Here is a 14,931-nt window from a genome sequence, read left to right as displayed (position 1 = left end):
CACTATTCATTACCTCCAATGTTTTTTCTTATCTAAAGCAGAAATTCTGTATCGTTAAGCAATAACTCCTTCTTCTCCCTGTACCCAAACTTGGTAACCACTAATCTACTTTCTGTTTCTACAAATTTTCTTATTCTAGATATTTCATAAAAGTCGAATCATATATTTGTCCTCTTGTGTTTGGCTTATTTTTACCCAGCATAATGTTTTCAAAATTTGTCCATATTGTGGCATCGATCAGAACTTCATCCCATTTTATAGCTAAATTTTATTCCATTGTATAAACATACCACATTTTGTTTATCTGTTCATCAATTGATGGGCACTTGGTTTGTTTCCATTTCTAGCTATTGTGAATAATGCTGCTCTGAGTATCAGTGTACAGTAATCTGCTTGAATCTCTGCTTTCAGTTCTATTGCATTATATACCAAGAGTGAAATTTCTAGGTCATATGATAATTCTGTGTTTTACTTTTTGAGGAAACACCAAATGGTTTCCCATTTATACTAGCAATGCGTGAGGCTTCCCATTTGTCTACATCCTTGCTATCATTTGTTATTTTATATTTTTTAAAAATAATAGCCATCTTACTAGGTGTGAAGTGGCATCTCATTGTGGTTTTGTTTTGCATTTCTCTAATGGCTCATGATGTTGGGCATATCTTCATCTGCTTATTGCCCATTTGTATGTCTTCGGAGAAATTTCTATTCAAGTCCTTCACTCATTCTTTAAGTTGAGTTTTTTGTCTTTTTGCTGGTGAATTGTGTTAATTTTTTAAAAATATATTCTGGATATCAAACAATGATCATATATATGACTTCCAAATATTTTCTTCCATTCTGGAAATTGTTGTCTCACTTTGTTAATAATGTTCTTTGATGTACAAAAGCTTTAATTTTGATGAGCTGTGACTCATCTATGCTTTTCTTCATTATTTGGTCTTACATCTTCATAAATCTATCTATAAGTTTTTTACTTTTTATTGTGCTAAAATGTATCCAACACAAAATTTCCGTTTCTTATCATTTTCATATATATAATTCAGTGATAATAATTATATTAACAATTTTGTTCTATAACTACTAATCATTACCCAAATCTTTCCATCACCCCAAGGAGGAACTCTGTACCTATTAAGCACAACCCCTTGCCTCCTGGTAACCTGTAATCTATTTTTTGACCCTTTGAATTTGTTTATTCTTAGTATTTATTTCACATTAAGTGAAATGATACAATATTTCTCCTTTTAATTCTGACTTACTTCATTCAACATGATGTTTTTAAGGTTATTCTATGTTGTAACATATATCAGAACTGTATTTCTTTTTATGGCTGAATAATATTTCATTGTATACCACATTTTGTTTATCCATTCATGTCAGTAGATAAGCAGGTTACTTCCATCTTTTGGCTATTGTGAACATTAATGCTATGAACATTATTTTTTAATATCTATTCGAGTCCCTGGTTTCAGTTCTTTTGGATATGTATCTATAATTGGAATTTCTGGACATATGGTAATTCTATATTTAACTCTCTCAGGAACTGCCAAACTGTTTTCCACAATGGATGCATCATTTTACATTCCCACCAATAATGCATGATGGTTCCTAGTTCTCAGCATTCTTGCCAACACTTTCTTTCCATTTTAATAATATAGCCAACTTAGGTCTTTTCTGAACATATGTCTTGTTCAGGGTATATGGGTATACTTCTGGATATATGGATGCACTGTATTCCAAATTTGTCCATCTTCCCCCAAGAATTTTGCAGCCTTTCCTTCTGGTCCCAGGTTCCATTGTATGTCTTAACTGGTAATACTTTGCCCCTGGCATCTATAGTTTGTTTTATTTTGATGTTTTAGTTGCCCTTCCAGCTAATTCTAGATCCAGAGCAAATTGTGAGATCTGCAAGCCACAGATGAGCATCTTGGATGAGTCCTTCAGATTAATTGCCAGCAACAGATTGGTACAGACATACATGTGCCCCAGCATGCACACCAGGGTACTCTGCCCTCTCCAGAACCGGGACTGGAGACCTGCACTGAGAGCATCAGATATTATCTCTACAAGCCAGGGAGGGTGTGAGGGAAGGACCAATAAAGGAACCATATGGTTTTACTATGGGGGAACCCTTTTAAATTGCTGTTTTCTTTATTTGACACTTGTCCAGTTACTGAAACCCTATAACTATTTTTGATAGCTCTGAGAAAGGTGATTTTGGCAATTTCTACTGTTTATTCAATTGTGGATAGATTGTACCCTGGAATTTCTTACTCTGCCATCTTGCTTATCTCTCTCCGCTCACACAATTATAGTTGCTTATTGAGGACAGGCCTGGAAGCCTTCACATCATTCACCTTTCTGGGCCTCAGCTTCTCTTTTTTTTTTAATGCTAGTACAGAATTGTTTATTGACATATAAATTTACCTATAATATAAAGTTAAATTTTAAAAATCAAATTCTAAAGCAGTAAATATAGTATGATCCCATTGTTACAAAAATCTAGCTATGTATGCACAGGTACATGGATCAGCATGTTAATAGTGTTGAGATTATAGATGAAATTTTATTTTCTTTATAACTCTTTGTATTGTCGGAGTTTTAGAAAAATCATAGCCTTTATTTGATTTATTTTATGATTTTAAAATTATTTCTATTTTGAAGCTAATCAGGTAGACATTAAACCTACCTTTTTTTCTGTCACAGACCTTCACTTGTACAACTAAATAAGGCATACAGTATTCAATTGGACAAGTGCTAGAAAGAATCTGGATTTCTAAATAAAAATCAAACTATTGGATAATCATTTTGATTCTGTTTGTGATATCTTCATTTCTGTATCACATTTGTTATTTTATTTTTTCTGCCCATAAATACCCATTAAACTCTTCTCCCTCCTCTTATTCATTTTCCTACTCAGGATATGGAAAATGGAAAATACTTCAGTTTCTTGTTCTATTCTATTTTTTAACTGAAAGCCAAGAAAATTAAAAGGCAGTGGACTTCTGGATATAAGAAAATGCCAAAGGTTGATGCATTTAATACTTCCTTACATAAAGCAAATTGGTGAACATGAAGTTTTCCCTAAAAGATAAACACCAAAATGTTACTAAAATTCTAAAAGTTTAACCATTTTAAACAGACCTCTTTAGTGGCATTACTGGTTATGAAACTGTATTGGGACATTTTTAAGATTAGCTTATACATTTCTCTATTAAAAGATGTTAATTTATATGTACTTCTGGATATCTTAAAAGTATAATTGTACATATTTTATACAACAATTTGCATTACTGTGGGGAAATAGAAAAAATATTTTTGTATATAAATTTATTTTCTCAACTAAGAGTAGTTAAAACTTTCATTTAAGAGTTATTTAAAAAAGAAAAAATCAGGGCAAATGCTGTATATGGCTACTTGTCTTTTTGTAACACTGACTTTGTTTTTCTTGCTAGTTTCAACCCACTGACTAAAGACCTTAGCACCATATTAAAAAGTCACACTATGACCTATAAAATGTCACTGCCCCAGGAAACTATTACATAATTACTCATTTTCAGGAAAAAGTCTAACAGAATAGTGATAAGTATTTGCCCTAAACCTTAAGCAGACAATACAGATCATTTGTAATGTGGACTGTAATGAAGAATATGGGCTGGTACAGATAGGCTTTATGTATTCTTTGGAAGCCGAAAAGTTCAAGGATGTCTTATCAATCTTCATTTCAGATCTAGTAGCATAAAAGCTGGGTTTTCTAAGTAGTATTTCATAAATTAGAGAAGCATGACATTGTAGCACCATTGATAATTCTTTGATCAGCTGATCAGCTTACATTTATTATCTGTGCCTTATATCTGTCTCCCTTCTGATTAAATTGGGGAAGGGCCTTAATTGATCTGAAAATTCTAATAGCTACTTCAGGTGGCAATATCAATTGTTGGCATAGGTACCACCAATTGACCCAATATTGAAAAGCGTAAATGTTCCTCCTGTAAGATCAGTGGTTCCAATCTGACCTGCAAAGCCCAATTTTTGGAGACAGTTCAATTCACTTATAATCTCAAATACAAAGAAGATCTGAACATTTTTTACATTAGGGAAAATCAACCCTTGCTCAATATCTATTGCTACCCCAGTACTGTGAGAAACCTTATATGTTATGTTCTGGCAGTTTTCATCCATAGAAGCATTAAGAATGGGGAACTGTAGGAATCCCAAGGAAGCAGCCTTTAAGAAGGGCATAAAGGAGAATTTAATTCTATGAACAAAAGGAGTGGACTTTAATTTTTATAGATTAACCAGTTCTGTAAGGTCGGCCTAATCATAATACCCCAAGTGAAGAATCATCAGTGAAGGAGCTGCAGTTATTGTCTTGACCATTGCTTTGTGAAAGGCTTTAATGGGTTCTGTTCTGTCTTTCCCTGTGAATACTGGAGGTTTTGATGTTGGTGTAGGAATAGTCCTGTCTTTTGGTGTTACTTGAGGTGGCATATTTTCAGCTTTAGGTGAAAGAAGTAATGTAGCTCCTGTTTACTTTACCAAATAGTTGAGAATATCTTCTGTAAGTATTCTGCCATCTTTTCCTGACAACTTCACTCAGTTTAATATTGTTTTCCATTGCAAGGCAGCAAACTGCAGGAATTGCCAGTGTTTTTTGTACTTTATATTGTGGTGTGTGTGCGCATCACGGGACATGGCAAGTGTTTGACAATCTCTTCCTCTGTTTCTTTTAAAGATTCTGTTTCTATATCTACTAATGGCTCCCCCACATAGGTAGTCTCTTCTAGATTATAATGAGTTTTTAAATGATTCCATTGTAACAACGAGTGATGGTAACGGAAGCTTTATCATTTTGAACATCACAGATGCTATCAAATTGAGACACTGTACCTCCTTTTATATACCATTCTTACAAAATTACTTCTCTAATCCCTTCTCCAATGTCTGAGTTTGAATTGAACAATATATCCATGTAGAACAGCAGTTGTTTCAGGGATTGATGTGAATGACTATACTTGAATGAAGAATAACTGAAAAAACACAAATTTTGCCTTCAAAACATGAACATTGCAACATGTATGAAAATAACTAATATAAATCAGCCACCAAGAATACTGACTCCAAGTCCTCAGCATTCATACTGCTACCATCTTCTCGGCCTCAGTTTCTTTACCTCTCAGCTCACATGGATTACAGGAGCCCCTGGTGAAGCAGGGTGATGGCTGTCATGAAAAAGATGAGAAAATGTGAGTCCTGGTTATCCTGTGAGACAATGCATTGCTCTTCACAGCCTCAGGGCTTGTGAACCAACTCACTGCCAATGCACCCCAAACCTACCCTAGAATGCTGGCTGGGAAACATTGGATGTGCAAGGAGCATACCTGATGCCAGCTCCCAGGTCCTAATAACCCAGATACTGTTCCCTTCATGTCCTATGTGGGCCTCCTAGAAATGTTATAATTAATTTCCAAGTGTTTAGAAATTTTCTTTTTGTCGACTAGTGATTTCTACTTTGATTCCACTACTAGTTTAGGTGCATACTCCACATGATTTCATTTATTTTTTTAATTAATCAAGGTTTGTTTTATGGTCCATCTTAGTGAATGCCCTATGGATTGTGAAAACACATACGTGTCTGGCTATTGCTGTATAAAGTGTTTTGTATTTGTTAATTAGATCCTAATGATTTATTGTGTTGTTCAGTTCTTCTGTATTCTTGTTGGTTTTCAGTCTGGTAGTTCTGTTAAATTCCTCTAATTTTGGATTTCTGTATTTCCCTTTCCAGTTTTATCTGTTTTGCTTCATGTATTTTGAGACTTTGTTGTTTGGTACATACACATTTAGGATTATGTCTTCCTAGTGAATTGATCCTTTTTTCTTTATGTACTTCTTTGTCCCTAGTAATTTTCTTTGCCCTGGATATCTACTTTATCTGATACTATATACCCACATGAAATACATACACACACATACACACACATACACACTCACATATATATATATATTACAAATTAATGTTCAAATGTTTTATCTATTCCCCTCCTTTTGCTTTAATCCTACCTATGTCATTGTATTTGATATGAGTTTATTGTGAATAGCACTTTGTTGTATCATGTTTCTTATCTATTCTGTCAATCTCTTTCTTTTAATTAGTGTTAGGGCTTAAGCTTCTCATTTTATTATTTATTTTCTGTTTGTTCCCTCTGTTTCTTGTATATCTTTTTCTCTTTTTACTACCTACCTGGGACTATTTGAAATTTTTCATGATCTAATTTTATTAGTAATGTTGTTTTTGAGTATATTACTTTGTAGAACTTTCTTAGCTACTTTGGTATTATAATGTACATAAGTAAATTACGACAAAAATGTATCAACGTTTTTCCACTCGAGTGAAGTGTAGAAACTTTCCTTCCATGTAGGTCTCTTACAGATTCTACTTTCAAAACACCATTGTTTGGGGTGGCAGGGGCGAGGGTAGTTCAGTGGTAGAATTCTCGCCTGCCATGCAGGAGACCTGGGTTTGATTCCTGACCCATGCACTTCCCAAGCAAACAAAGAAACCAACAAAAACAAACAAACAAAAAATTCGACAAATGGTGCTGCAATAACAGGATACCCATATGGAAAAAAAAAGAACAAAATGTGACCCAGCCATGCAACATAAAAAAATGCAATTGTCATGAGTATTTTCACTATAAACCTCGAATACCATATCAGATGGTGGTGTAGTTTTTGCTTTTATCATTGTGTATGATTTCAGAGACTCATAATAGGTAGGGAAGTCTATTATATTTGCCCCAATATTTACCCATTTCTTTGTTATTTCCAAACTTCTTTTATCATTTCCTTTTTGGTTTGAGTACTTCCTTTAGCCATTTATCCAGGGTAGGCATGCTAACTAAAAGTTGTCTTAGTAGTCCTTCATCTGAGATTGTCTTTGTTTTCCTTTATGCTTGAGGATATTTTTACTGGGTATTAAATACATGGTCAACAGTTCTTTTCTTTAAAAACTTGAAAAATGAAGTACCACCATCCTTTGATTTTCATGGTTTCAGGTGAAAAATCTGCTGTCATTTGAATTGGTGTTCTCTCGCTCCTAAATAATGTATCATTTGTCTCTTGCTGCTTTGTGAGGTTTTTAAGAAGTTTTTTAGTCTTTAGTTTTGAGAAGTTTAATTAGGATGTGTATTGTGAGGTTATATCTAAGTTTATCTTATTTGAGGGTTGTTCAGCCCATGAATCTGCAGATTTATATCTTTCATCAGATTTCTGAAGTTTTCTGCCACTATTTCTTAAAAAAATTTTTTCAGTCCCCCTTTTTTTGTCCTCTCCTTTGGGACTATGTTGATACAAATGTTAGCACATTTTTTAATGTCTGGAAGATCCCTAGATCTGTTTTTAAATTATGTTTCCCTTTAAGTTCAATTTGGGTGAATCCTATGGCTCTTTCTTCAAGTCCATGGATTCTCTTCTCTGGCATCTGCGCTCTCCTACTGAACACATCCATTTTTATTTTGCTTATTGTATATTTTTGGTTATTGTATATTTGAGTTCTAGGATTTCAGTTATTTTTCAGAACATCCATTTCTTTGGTGAGATTTTCTAGTTTTTCATTTGTTTCAAAAGGATATTCAGTTGTTTCTTGAAGCATTTTTAGGATGGCTGTTAAAAACTTTTACATAATTCCAACATCTGATTAATTTTGATTGTCCTCTAGAGATGTCTTTCTCATTCATGTTGTGATTATCTTGATTCTTAATTTGATGATTTATTTTCAATTGTATACTGGACATATTTGATATTATATTATGAGACTCAGGATCCTATTAGTCTCCCTTTTTTAGCAGGAAGTCCTACTATTGAGGTGTAGCTCAATGGCTAGTTGTGTGTACGTTCGGTTTCCTTCTGGGCTCTGTCAACACTTCTGCTTACAGCAAAAGAGAAGCATTGAATCACTGCCTCCTTTTAGGTGAGGGTGGAAGTTCAGCTCCCCATTGTACCCCACAGACACCCAGAGAGATGGGAAGAATACTGTTGACAACCTCTCCTTGTACTATCTTGTTCTGCCTTGTTGATTTATGTGTGAAAAATTCATCTCCTACTGAGCCTGCTGACACAGTAGAGGAAAGGAGGATAGAATGTTGACTAGCTCTCATCACACTGCCTTGTTCATTGTGCTTCTGGGTAGGTGTGGAGCTTCATTTTTCTACTAGATCCCTGTTTCAAGATATGGGGACAGGGCATGAAACCTAATGATGAATAACTCTATGTTGCACCACCTCAGTGACTGCTGCTGGGTGAGAATGGAATCTCAGCTTGCCGCTGGACCCTACTGACACACAGCCTTGGTGGGGGAATTGGATCACTGCTTCTTTCTGCTGATGGGGTTGTAAGATCAACTGTGCATTTGTACTCAGACACCACCTCATCCTAGATAAAAGTAGACTGCTCCTAATGCCTGTGTTGGGCTGGAGATGAGATCAGCTCTCTGCTTGGCTCTTTGACACAGTCTTGCAGGGAAATACAGTGAATCTCCTTCTACCAAGCAGGAGATGATTATTGGTTTTCTCTTTGTCCCCTTCAGTATTCTCAGTGGAAAAATTGCAGTATGCCATCTGCAAAGTGGAGGTAAGACAAGATGCAAGAATAATTCTTTTATCAGCCTTGTTGAACTGTGTGTGGTATTGGAAGAAGTGGGAGATAATGGTTTTCTATTGTTGTTTGGCTGGAGTAGGGTGGTATTGGCAAAATTTGTTGTTAGGCCACTCTTTTCTCTGTCCTTCTGTGGGAGAGCAGCCTTTTCTTGGAGTTTTTTTTCCTAGTGTGCTTCTGCAGTGTCTATCCATATTATATGGGAGACAATAAAGAAACTCAAGGGATTTACTGCTATGTCATTCCTCAAGTCCTGAGCTGCCTAGGTAGTTCTTTCTACCATTCAAAGATTTTTGTATGCTTGTTTGTTATGTCTAGACGTTTTAGTTATAAGAGGGAGGACATGGGAGGAATGACAACTCCATCTTGACAGAATTGGAACTCTCCATTCCTAAATATTGATATATTGTGTTTTCATTATCATTCCGTTTAGAATATTTTACAGTTTTCATGTGATTATTTTCTTTCTTTTTTTTGAAACAGCTCTGCAAAATAAAACTGATTTATTGCCGGTATGCATTGATTCATGCATAAATCAAACAGACAAAAAAAAAATTAAAAAAAGAGTAAACAGCAACTTCGTAGACCAAATGTGAAACTTTATCTTTGACATTTTTAACCATCACATATGAACCAACTACCTATAGTTTAGCTAAGGACATACATGCAAAAAGTTACTGAAATGTTTGGAGTGAGAGTATATTTTATTGTTGCTTTTGTTTTGTTTTTTTTTTTACAAAGTTTTTTCCTCCTTTGAGATTATAAATGAACATGGAAGTCAGAAGTGGAACAGAGAATGCTCTGAAGGCTGGTTTGGTTATCTGAGATCATTAAAAATGGCCAACTCCTAAAAATATATACAAAAATATAGAATGTAATTGAACAATGCAAATTTTCCTTTTTAAAGTACTTTTAAGAAAAAAACAGAACCTTGGAAGTTTTGGTTCTTTTTTCCTCCCCTGTTGCAAATTCACAGTGTGGTCTTGGTTGCGTGGTGGATACAGCATGTCATCTGCAAGTGGTGCTGCCAGTGGTGGTGGGCAGGTGGGCAGGCAGGCTCTCTACTAGAAGGTTTAGATTCTCAGAAGAAGTGGAGGGTGAATAGGTCATGGTGGCCTTTTTTTTTTTTTAAGTTTAATATTTTCTTCTTTCCAGTTCTCTGCTTCTTGTGTCTACATCATCTTCCTAATCGTCTTCAGCTGCCCAGTTGCCCATAGCTGCCTCAGCCTCCTCATTTTCATCTTCATTTGTGTTTTTACAAGCTGCCAGATGTGATATGCCAAAACTGAATGGCTTTTATAAAGGAAATTTAATAAGTTATAAGTTTACAGTTCTAAGGAAGTAAAATTGTCCAAAAAGGCACCACAAAAGGTTTGCCTTACATCAAGGAAGGTCCATGGGTTAGGAGCTCCTTTGTCAGCTGGGAAGTCATGTGAGTGACATCTGCTGGTCCCTTGCTCCTGGGCTCCATTGCTTTCAGTCTCTGCCCATGTAGAGGTTCCTCACTTGCTTCTCCAGGGCTGACTTTCATTTTTTGGCTTGGCTCTTTCTAGATTCTGGCTTGCTATACATCTCTTGGTGATATCTGCTGAGCTCCAAGCATCTCCAAACATCCATGTCTCTGTTCTCCACATGTCCGCATCTGTGTCAGCTCCGCTGTAAAGTTTCTGTCAGCTCTGCGGCTTCTGTAGTTTCTGTTGTTTCTCTAGGCTCTGTCCTTTCTGTCAGTTTTCCAAAATGTTTCCTCTTTTAAAGGATTCCAGTAAACTAATCAAGACCCACCTGGAATCTGTGGAGTCACATCTCCTGTAATCAAAAATCACACCCACAGTTGGGCATGTCACAGCTCCATGAAGATAATGTAATCAAGTTTCCAACCTACAGTGCTGAATAGAGATGAAAAGAAATGACTGCCTCCACAAGATGGAATCAGGATTAAAACATGGTTTTTCTGGGGTACATAATAATTTCAAACCAGCACACCATCCTCTTCCTCACTGTCTCCTCCTTCCTTCCCACCTTCTTCCTCTTCTTCTTCTTCCCCACCTTCTACCTCATTGTCAGACTCCTGTTTTCTGTTTTCCTCGTTAGCATTTCCATAGCAGGTGCTTCTTTACAACTTTCTTGTCCTTTAAATCCTTGGTGATGATTTCAGAGCTGGTATTCATGGCATGTCTGACATTGTGGGGCATGCCAGTGATCTGACGCAATGGATTAAAAAAAAGCAAGAGTTCGGGGACTCGGGCTATAAAGTTGCCAGTGTCTGCAACAGTTGGTATGGGGAAATATCTACAGCTAGCAGGAAGCTGGACCCAGGAACAATACAAACACGGTTTTTCTGAGCAACCACTGAGGGCTGACTTTTTTTCTTGACCCAGAGTTTATGTGTATTATTTAATTTCCAAGTATTAGAGATTTTTCCATATCTCTAATTCTGTTATTGAATTGTAATTTAATTCCACTGGGGTAAGATAATATACTTTGTATGATCTGAATTATGACCTGAATCCTTTGAAATCAATCAAAACTTGTTTTATGGCCCTCTCTGAGGTTTATCATATTAAATGGAAACTGTGAACTCAAAGTGAATATTAATTCTGTTTTTGTTGGGTGAATTGTTCTATAAATGTCAAGTAGATGTTCTAATTATCACTTGGGGATTGATAGTGGTGTTCAAATCTCCTTCATTTGTACTGATTTTCTATCTACTTGTTCTGTTTATTATTGAGAGAGTGGCACTGAAATTTTCCATTGTAATTGTGGATTGATTTACTTATCCTTACCATTCTAGTTTTATTTCATGTATCTTGTAGCTCTGCTTTTGGCTGTTTAAACATTTAGGAGTGTTGTATCTGCTTGATTATGTGCCACCTTTAACATTATAAAGTAAATTTTTTCATCCCTGGTAAAATTAAATTAAAAACTTATCTTGACACATCTTCTCACTCATACATTCCATACATGCTATACAATTAATGGATTACAATATCATCACATAGTTGTGTATCAATCATCATGATATTTTAGAACATATGTATCATTCCGAAGAAGAGATAAAAAGGAAAAAGAAAACCCTCATACATACCATTGACACTAGTATTTCCAACTACCCAATTTCTTTTACCCGTATCTCCCTTTACCCCCATCCCCCATTATTTATTTATTTTTTATCCATACTTTTTACTCATCTATCATACCCTGGATAAAAGGAGTATCAGACACAAGGTTTTCATAACTGAACAGTCACATTGTAAAAGTTATATCTTTATACAGTCGTCTTCAAGAATCAAGGCTCCTGGAACACAGCTCAACAGTTTCAGTTATTTCCATCCAGCCATTCCAATATACCATAAACTAAAAAGGGATATCTATATAATGCATGAGAATAACCTCCAGGATAACCTCTCAGCTCGGTTTGAAATTTCTGAACCACTGAAACTTTATTTTGTCTTATTTCTCTCTTCTCCCTTGTGGTCCAGAAGGCTTTCTCAATACCTTGATGCTGGGTCCCAGCTCATCCCGGGATTTCTGTCCCATGTTTCCAAGGCGATTTACACCCCTGGAAGTCATACCCCATGTAGGGGGGAGGGCAGTGAGTTCACCTGCTGAATTGACTAAGAGTGAGGCCACATCTGAGCAACAAAAATGGATCTCTGGGGTGACTCTTAGGCATAATTTTAAGTAAGCTTAGCCTATCCTTTGCAAGAAATAGTTTCATAGGGGTGAACCCCAAGTTCAAGGGCTCACCCTGTTGATTTGATTGTCCCTACTGCTGGCAAGGATATCAGAAATTCTCCAAATGGGGAAGTTGAATCTTTCCTCCTTTTCCCCCAGTCCCACAAGGGGACTTTGCAAATACTTCTTTATGCACTGCCCAAATTACTCTAGGATATATCAGGGCAACACACTAACCTGGACAAACCAACAAAATTTCATGCCCTATTCAAGATTCCATGTATTACTATGCTCAACTAAACTGACCATACAAGTAAAATTAGGAAATGCACTGCTCAGAATATAAATTCTGCACCAGATTAACATCTTTCCCTTTGGTCTCACACAGAAATTGATCTTTTAAAATATGGACCATATCATCCTTTACCCTGTTCTATATATTCTTGATATAACTCTTTTGCTGCATATATGACTTGCAAACATTTTCTTATGATCTGCAGCATCTCTTTTCATTATTTTAACTTATCTTTCACAGAGAAAAATTTTAAAATTTTGATAAAGTCCAATTTATTCATTTTCTAAATGGCTTGTTCTTTTAGTGTTATTTCTAAGACCTTTTGCCACCCAAGGACAGGTAGATTTTCTCCTTTTTTTCTTCTAATACTTTAATTGTTTTACATTGAAGTCTAAAATTCATTTGTAGCAAACTTTTGACCATGGCATAAGGTATGGATCAGAATTCATTTTGTGATATTCACTTGGTCCTGTACCATTTATGAAAAGGTTATCCTGTCTCCACTGACTTGTATTTGTACTTTTGTCAAAATCAGTTGTCCACATACATATGTGAGTATATTTCTGAACTCATTATTTGGTTCATTTTACCAATTTGTTTATTTTATAAAAACTCCATATTGTTTTGATTACTTTAACTTTGAAATAAGGAAATCAGGAAATTTTTCTTCTTTTTCAAATTTATTTGGTCCGTTAGAATTTTAGAATCAGATTGCCGTTTTCTACAATCAAAATTTTTGTGGTAATTGATAAAAATAGATTAATGCCTTTCTCTTTGATGAAATTTACTAATTTATGTTTTCATAAAAATCATACATTACATCCAGTGTTTCACATTTATTTGTATGGAGTTATGTTTTTTCTCAGTAGATTTGTTGAGATTTATTTTACATACCATATAATTTGTCCATTTAAATTATATATTCAGTACACTTTATATATTCACATATGTGCAACCATCAGCACAATCAATTTAAGAATGTTTTCTTCACCTCAGCGAGCAATCCTCTGTCCTTTAGCTATCACCTCTTTCTTTCCCCTACTCTGCCAGCCTTAAGCTGTCACCTCCTTCTTCTCACACCACCCCCCAGCCCTAAACACCACTAATAATTTCTGTTTCTCTAGATTTCCCTATTCTGGATTTTCCTATGAGTGGAATCATATAATATGTTGTCTTTTGTGACTGGCTTCTTTCACTTAGCATTATGTTTTGAAGATTATCCATGTAATATGGATAAGTATTTCATTCTTTTTTTATGGCTGAAAATATTCCATTGAATCTGTTCATCCCTTGATGGATATTTGGGGTTTTTCTACCTTTTGGCTATTATGAATAATACTGAATTAAACATTCATGTATATTTATGTGTGGTTATATGTTTTCATTTCTCTTGTGCATATACCTAGGGGTTGAATGCTGGGTCATATGGTTTTCTATGTTTAATTATTTGAGGACTTGCCAGACTGTTTTCCAAAGTGGCAGGATGATTTTACATTTAGACCAACAATGTGTAAGTGTTCCAGTTTCTTCACATCCTTGCCAGCATTGTTATCTGACTTTGATTCTATCTATCATGTTGGTTGTGAAGTGGCATTTCATTATGATTTTAATTTGCATTTCTCTGTTGACTAATAAGGTTGAGGATCTTTTCATGTTCTTATTGTCCATTTGTATATATTCTTTGGAGAAAATGTATTCAGATCCTTTGCCTATTTTTAAATTGGGTTGTTTTTTTATTTTTGTATTTAAGAATTCTTTATGTATTTTGGACACAAGTCCCTTATCAGATAATGATTTGTGGATGTTTTCTCCCATTCTCTGTGTTGTCTTTTCACTTCTTAATGGTGTCCTTTAAAGCAAAAATATTTAATTTTAATGGATTTCAATTTGTTTATTCTTGCTTTTGTTTCTTAAACTTTTGTATAGTATCTAAGAAATAATTGCCTAATCCAAGGTATCAAGGATCAAGTTCTATGTTTTCCTCTCAGAGTTTTATAGTTTTAGTTCTTAAATATAGGTCTCTGATAATTTTTAATTAATATTTGTATATGATGTACGAAAGTTGTCAATATTCATTCATTTACATGTGGATACTTATAGTTGGAATACTATTTGCTAAAAAATGAATTCTGACTCAAATGAATTGTTTTATCCTGGTCAAAAATCAGTTGTCTGAATATGTGAGATTTGTTTCTGGAATCTCAATTTTACTCCATTGAGAGATTTTGTAGGTTTGTTCAGAGTGATGCCCCGATAAATCCCAAAGTGATTTGAACAGTGAATAAAAAAGTATTTGTGAAGTCCCC

General features: G+C 35.1%; 1 protein-coding gene and 1 pseudogene across 3 annotated transcripts in view; one reads left to right on the top strand and one right to left on the bottom strand.

Annotated features, from left to right (window-relative positions):
* STXBP5L (syntaxin binding protein 5L) overlaps window positions 1-14,931 on the top strand; it is a 437,423-nt gene that overhangs the window by 78,798 nt on the left and 343,694 nt on the right. The window lies entirely within an intron of this gene.
* LOC143647837 (lipoamide acyltransferase component of branched-chain alpha-keto acid dehydrogenase complex, mitochondrial pseudogene) lies at window positions 3,723-5,153 on the bottom strand (annotated as a pseudogene).

Source organism: Tamandua tetradactyla, chromosome 10, assembly GCF_023851605.1.
Source record: "Tamandua tetradactyla isolate mTamTet1 chromosome 10, mTamTet1.pri, whole genome shotgun sequence".
In the NCBI taxonomy this organism is placed as follows: Eukaryota; Metazoa; Chordata; class Mammalia; order Pilosa; family Myrmecophagidae; genus Tamandua; species Tamandua tetradactyla.
The sequence above is the reverse complement of the archived record's forward strand: the minus strand, read 5'-3'. Positions and strand labels throughout refer to the sequence as shown.